Genomic DNA, 8,014 nt, shown 5'->3' with positions numbered 1-8,014 from the left:
TACCTCTGGTGCAAATTACTGACCTCTGTCATCATTTTAAGTGGGGGAACTTGCACAATCGGTGGCTGACTAAATACTTTTTTGCCCCACTGTATATCCTCACCCCCCAACAGCCCTTTTGAATGTCTCCCTAATTCTGAGGTCTCAAGGTTGGCAAGTATACCTTCTTCTAGTTCTGCACCACAGATGAGTACTATTAGTAGCTCAATTTAGAAACAACAAAAATTCAGGCATAAAACTTTGCTATTATGTTTCCTTTACTGACAAATCAAAATTATCTTAAGAGGGATGTTACTAATGATCACAATCTGTTTTGGACAACACTAATATTTTAATTACATTGATATTAGCTGATTATTGTTGAGATTTTTGTATGGTTTGTTTGGATGTGAAATCATAATAGTCTTAAAAATGTTATTTAAAAATCTAACTTCTTTAACCCTTATTTGCCCTTGTTTCCATGCCAACAGTACCAAAAAAATCATTTTTATAACACCTTTCCTAAAGAGACTCAACTCACTAAAACACACAGCAATGTATGCAGCGTTGTTGTGAATGCGAGTGTATGACAACAGCTGTAAGCAGGGCAGGTTGCCTTGTCCATAAACACTGGCTGTGTGAAAGCACTGAATTGCAGGTGTTTACCTTCAGCTCTCAGTGACTCCGTCAGCTCGTCCAGCAGCAGTACTTTCATACTGTTATTTCGAATCACCATTCACTGATCTGTGTTATTGAACCAGCCCGGGCCTAAATCAACAGCCCCCCTCGCCAATCCCAGAAGACATCACTCAATAGCATTGCTCCAGCTTTGAGAACAAACATTCTCCGGCTGTCTCTGTGTCACCATGTTCTTGTTGTACTCTCCAGGTTTCTCTCATTCCTCTGTGAAACTATGAAACTAGAGCCAGGGAATCCTGTTATCAGTAAATTCAAGTTTCAGTTTTGTATTCCCAGTATTAAGCACCAGTTAATTCGATATGCTGCTGAGATGATGAATAGTCAGGGAAACAGAGAGTTTATTCATAGTAATTTGTCTTATTTAGCAAACCAGTACTTTTTGCCAATTATTTTATTTATTTGTTTATTTATTTATTTTTGCCTCTACCAGCAAGGATTGTTTAGTTTGGCTGACATTGAGAAGCTGACTGTGACTAGCTGAATCCACTGCAGAGTCAGTCTGAAAGGACTGGAACTTGGAAAGAACCAGAGCGAAATCCCAATCAGTGCTCCCTTCGCTCATTGCTCTGCTGTCTGTTTTTGCTCTTTCTCCTTCCTCCCTCTGTCGCTTGTCTCTCTCCCAGGTTTGTTACTGATACCTTTTAAATATACTGTGAGCACCAGGGGAATTGGCATCTGTGAGACTGTTTTAATTTGGCCCCTGTACTCTAAGGAATCCAGGTTAACATAATAATCAAAACCAGATCTGCTGCCTGCTCTAAACTATGTGTGAAACAGAGTGTGAATGAGGCCTTTGAAAATGGACACATTCTTGTTCAGTCACCTGTATTATAATGAGCTGTTTGTACTATTAGCAGAGTAGTAATGAGGCTGATATAATGTTATTGATGATTTCATATGAACCATGAAAATAAATCTTAATTTAATCATGGAAATGTGGTATCCAAGGCAAGAACATAGTTTATACAATTCAAACAAGTTTAAAGGTCAATAATATTGGGGTAACTGTATTTCAGGAGATAGATCAGGTCACCTACTAATCAGAAAGTGGTGGTTTGATCCCTGGTGTGCATGCCAAATATCCTTCAGCAAAAGAAACTAACCCCAAGTTGCTCTCCAGTGCATCCATGTGTTTAATCTGTGTGAATGTTAGATAGAAAGCACGTACGTATACTGCTTGTATGAATGGGTGTGAAGCGATCAATGAGGCGTGTTGTACAAAGCACTTCGAGTGCTCGGGTAGAGTCAAAAAGTGCTAAATAAGAACCAGTTGATTTACCATATTTGGTATGACCATCTTTATCCTGTATTTTTTTATTGTTTTGCAAAATCCATGTATGTTTTTGCGGCATTGGCAGTGTCTTGGGGATCAATGTCATGCTGAAAAATGAAGCCATTGCCAATCAGACATTTTATTGCATGCTTTTAAAATCTCATGATACTTTTCTACATTTATAATTCCATCAATTTAGTTCCCAAGACCAATAGCTGAAATGGTTTATAACAGAATCTCCAGTGTGTTTTTAAGGGTGACTGTAGACTCACTATTGTACCTCTTCCTGACCTTCTCTGTACATACTGACAACAATTTGAACCAAGACCTCTTGCCACATGTTTTCAGTCCAGTTCTTGTATAATTTGGCTTACCTCATCTTTTTCTCCTTGTTTCCCTTAAGAATGTCTTCTTGACAGCCACCTTTACACTGTGACCATTTCTGATGAGGCCTCTACACACACTGTATGGATCTGTTCATGGGCTAGATGAATTGCAGGTCCCGTGTCAGGTCTTTATTCCTATTTCTTAAGGGGAAGACTTTCAGATACTGCTCATCTACTGTCGAACCTTTTAGGCATGCCACTTCTTTCTTTTGTTCCTTTATCCTCAACTTGTTCCTTAAAATTGCAAGAACACAGTGCACAATTTTGGCTAACAGCACTTTGAGGATCACTGGTAATATTTAATGGTAAATGGCCTGTATTTGTAAAGCGCTTTACTAGTTCCTAAGGACCCCAAAGCGCTTTACACATCCAGTCATCCACACGCTGGTGATGGCAGCTACATTGTAGCCACAGCCACCCTGGGGCGCACTGACAGAGGCGAGGCTGCCTGACACTGGCGCCACCGGGCCCTCTGACCACCACCAGTAGGTAACGGGTGAAGTGTCTTGCCCAAGGACACAACGACCAAGACTGTCCAAGCCGGGGCTCAAACCGGCAATCTTCCAATTACAAGGCGAACTCCCAACTCTTGAGCCACGATCGCCCCATAAATGCCTGTCAAACTGTTTTAACTTTGGCATTTTTCGTAATGAAAAATCATTTTTAATGCTAAAGAAACAACAAACTATGTGTTAAACACTATAAAGAAAATGTATGAAGACAGAGTTTGAAATGGTTTTTTTGCCAAGTTATCTGTTATCTGACCTAACGCTGGTTCATCCCTGAAGTTTGTGCATTATTTCCTACTTGAATGATTCATACATCAGTGTTGAGTAACTTAACAAACAAAAAACCTGCCCACTGAAATTGGTCAGGTGCAAAAAAATCAGGACTAATACATGTAGTACAAGAATGCAAGAGTAAAGTATATGCAAATACAAAAAAATAGGTCTAACTGCTTGGGGCCGTCTAACAGTGAGGGGCTGTCAGGAGACGTGACCTGAGCAATGACAGCAGGCAAAGTTCAAAGCGAAACCCTGGAAGAGTCAGACATATGTGAAGGAGAACACGCCAAAGGAGGAAAAGGGCCATATTCCCTTTCCTGTTCATTCCAGGAGAATTTTCCCACTATGATATATTCTGCTCGGGCTTCTCCTCTGAGGCCAAACAGACATCTATGAGAACACTGGGCCCCATTATCCCAGTTGCCACCCTCCTCATTTTGTTGCCCTCATTTTGTCAGCTTCTCACAACACACATGATGTATATAATGTAGCAGACAGGCTGATTTCCATATTTCATCATCACAAATATCAGAGCTTACAGCAGCCATGTCATGTGTCATTTCTGGTGTTCAGTCCTGCTGGGCTTATAGAATATTTCAGTTACATCCTAAAAAAAATGTAGTAGATATTCTGAGGCGCTACACTGACAGAAATAAGAAAAGCATCAATTGACCTGTTGGATAAATCAGGTTCTTCAACTGTCGTGTTTTCAAAGTGATCATTATCCACTGCCTGGAAGGTTTGTGGTTTGATCCCATCATCACAATACCAAAACGTACGTTTTGTCAGCATGTTTCAGCAACAAAGTTCAATTCAGTTCAATTTTAGTTTTATGGCGACAAATCACAACAAATTTCCCTCAAGCTGTTTGCGCATTGAGCAAAACGCAGCGTAAATGTGTGTCTGAGTAAATGAATGTGACTTATATTGTAAAATCACTCGGATGGGTTAACTTCTGATTTTAAAAAGCAGAACAAAACATATTTCGATTCTCAGTTTAGCCTGCTTTTTAAGCTGTTGCACTATAAAAGATAACCATCATAACAACCATGACTCTCACCAATTGGCTTTACACTTCACATTTAGCATTTTGGCTTCTACCACGCTTTTTTAGAGAGCCACAAACAATCACAGGGTGTAATGCTGAAGTTGTCATCTACACACAAACACATGTATTTGTTAATAAACCAACTAATAAAATACAACAATTTCACTCACCAAAACTGAAGCATGAACTTCTTGGAGGTTTCTTTACCACACAGCAGTCGTGTTATTTGTCACATAATTACATAAAAATGCTCCATAAGCCACCAATTTCACAAACATATCAAAAGGTTTTAATGAGCTGAAGTAGTGTTGATGAGGCCCAGCAGCTACAGCTGCCTGTGTCACTACCACCATGTTATTTCTGTTGGTAACGTTGGCATTTTAACATGGGAGCTTGTTTTGGTACTAAAAGCTACAACTTAGCTGGTACCAACTCCGATTTAGGTCTTACTACATTGACATGAATTAAATCAAGTCGTCCGGCAACTTAAAAACTGTGTATTATACATTTAGAGTGAATGGTCTGATTCTTATATAGTGCTTTTCTACTCTCCTGGAGTACTCAAAGCGTTGTATACAACATGCCTCATTCACCCCCTTCACACCCACTCATACAAGCACTTCTAAACTTAAGTGCAATCTAACCAACATTCACACTCCGATGTTAGTATTTTGCCCAAAGATATTTGGAATGCAGACTGGAGAAGCCAACCTTCCGATCAGTAGCTGATCTCCTCGACCACCTGAGCCACACACTTTATGCACCTTAATATAAATTTCAGTATAGATAAGAAGTTTACCTGGACAAAAAAAGGCCTAACTTATAAATGTATTTCATTATACTGATGTTTCAGAAAGCAAGTTTAACAAATCGGTAGACATCAAATACTTAATTTTACTAACACAATAAATAAAGAGATGAGGCTACGTTTTAATCAGGTGCATCTTAATGAGGTCGAGGATGTTTCATTAACTAACAGGGACAAATGCCAGTAATGGCAACTGCGAATTAGTTTAATTATGGAGTTTTGATATCATATCCATTAGGAAGTGAGGTGTGAGTGTGTATTAGACAAAGAGCTTAGGCTCTATATAACTGTGTGTGAATGAGTTTTGTAGTAAATATGAATTGAAACAAAAGTTAGCTTGAAGTTCATAAGACATGAACTTCACATCATCTCCAACATGATGTCAGTAAATGGGGCATTTTTCCATCACGGCAACAGATTACAGCATGAAAAAGATCATTGTTCTCAGTCGATATCACGAACCTCAATCAATACCAAAGCTTAGGTCTTCACTCAAACCTGCAGTTTTAGAACTTTTATATCATAAGTAAATGACTAAAGTAAACCAGGAGGACTCATACAGGTCCTATACAGAGCCTCGAGGTCCAGTAAGTGTAACCAGTAAAGCCACAAAAAGGGTAGTCAGGCATGCGGATGGTGTGACTCAGAGCTCCAGTGGTTCTCCAGCCACCTTTAGCCTGGCTCTCAAATCCCCCCCCTGACAACCGTAGCGTGCAGAAAATAAAAAGACATATTTCTACCCTAAGAGGAGAGAGAGGAAGATTGTGGAGGAGGTGAAGTGGCAGGGGGCAAAAGCAAAACATCAAGCAAGGAGATGAACCCAGTGGGGGTTGGGTGGGTGTTGCTGCAAGCTGAGCAACTGATCGCTGGAAGTGATTTGGCTAAAAACAACATGTCATTATAGGAGCTTGCAGGGGCAAAGTAAACAGCTCGTATTTTTAGAAGGCCAGGAGAGGACAACGGCTGGGTAGCAGAATTCTCCCACTTCCACTGAAGAACGAAGGAATTTGTGAGATGTGGCGTCATCCATCACAGCCTGCTTTATCCATCAGCTGCTCTGTCCTGACAAGCAACCGGGCCCAACCCATTGACCCCTTCACCAGGCTCAAACTCCAAGCAGCTGGTCAGAAGATGGAGCATGAAATAAGCCCCCAACCTTCAAATCCACGCCCCATAGTAACTGATTTATATGGTGTAGATACAAGCCCTTTATCATTGCTCCTCAACAGGCCCCTATTGAGGAGGGCAGCCAGGTCCTCTAGGCTTGGCTGTCAGTCCTCACTCTCATCATGGTGGGGCTTTTGTTTTTTTGGCATATCTTTGGTTTTTATGGCTTGGCCACTCTGATGTTTACCCCTCCAGCTATTAGCGAAGTGTAATTCATAGAGTCACTGTGATGTCCAATGTATGCGTCATTGTAGACGAATATTGCATTTACTTTTTATGAGGCTTTTTTAAAGTCCAATACCATAACTGAGTGAGTGGACGGGTAGGGCTGATGGAGGGGCTTCTTTATGAGATGTTTGGTGTCATAGCGCCATCTAGAGGTTTGACGTTTAACAGTATTTAACTGTCATTCATTTATGGCCCTGAACTGACAGGAGAGCATCAACGCTGATGCTGATTGATAAGATGCAGCTCACAGTCTGTCTCACTCTCTATCCAGTTGCGTTTACACTTCTTGTGGGAGAAAACAGCAGTAGCTGTATTTCATTTAATTGAATTTCTGCTTTATACAAGCTGAAGTTCCTCAAAGCACTTCATGTTCTAAGATAAATACTCTAAAATATTAGAGAGTAAGTTACAACAATTTGAAATTCTGATTAATCTGAATAATTCACTTTTAACAGGAAGAAAGCAGGAAGACAGCAAAACCAGACTGCAAGCCTTTTTTATATGTTTATTTTGTTAAATAAATGCAGTCTAAGGATGTTTTAAAAACAAAAAGTCAAGAGGAAAAAAATCATCATGTGTTTCTCTCCCATTTTTCACTCTCAGTGCTGCTTAACCTGAACAAGATATGACTCTGGGAACGCTAATCTCCTCCCTTTTGATTACTGACCTAAAATAGAGTCGAATCTAAACTATTTCTTCTTCGTTCTACGTGTCAGACCTCATTGTTTGTCTGGGATTTTTCCCCCCCAAGCTTTTTCAAATATTTTCATTATTTCCAGCTTCACGTTAAAACATGGCACATATTTGATGCAGCCTCAGACTTCTGGACGTCACTGCATTGACACACTGGCTGTGAGGCAGCTGTGACTAATGTTAGTCTGTTAAAGCACCTGCTTTCCGATTTCCCTCTCTTCTGTTCACTGCTCTGATTCGATTGATTCACCGCTGAACACAAGCTTACCTGAATGTTTTCAAACTTTGCGCCTGCCCTGCTATGATAAGTAGCGTAAAAAGTCCATTGGACATTTGCATAGGAAAATAGAGATGGAGTCAGTTTTTGTATACAATGAGGTTTATAAAACACAGCACATATATTTCAAGACATACTACCTTGCACTTGTTTCTTCAACATAGCTTTCAGTCAGGTAATACTTTCTACCTGTATCAAAGAGTGTAACTCTTTTTCCTCATCTCCTTTTGTCCTTCAGTGACTATTTTGTTTCTTCAGCTCAAATCCCAGGAGATCAATCACTCCGAGAGCTTCCATCCTGATAAACACGTCTACTACAAACCTATAATACTGCACAATTAATTAAATTTGCCTTGAAACAAACTTGATCTCTCACCTGAGCACTGGAAGATATTTTACTTATATTAATGTTATGCTGTTGTTAACTGCCTTTTATCATTTTATTGTGAACAATCCGTTTTAAATATGAACATTTGAAAAATAGTATATTGATGTTTTCTTATTTTGCTTGTCCTTGATGCACCTGGAGTACTGCTGAAATACGACAATATATCAAATCAGAAAATAATATTACAGTCAAATTTTTTCTGTGGTTCATTAAAAATGCTGAGGATAATAAATGATTAAATCATTCTGCTGCATTTGATTTACTGGCTGATAAAAGTATTTAT

This window comes from Haplochromis burtoni, unplaced genomic scaffold, assembly GCF_018398535.1.
Source record: "Haplochromis burtoni strain Fernald_Lab_line unplaced genomic scaffold, NCSU_Asbu1 Contig_67, whole genome shotgun sequence".
Taxonomy (NCBI): Eukaryota; Metazoa; Chordata; class Actinopteri; order Cichliformes; family Cichlidae; genus Haplochromis; species Haplochromis burtoni.
This window is presented reverse-complemented; position numbering follows the sequence as displayed.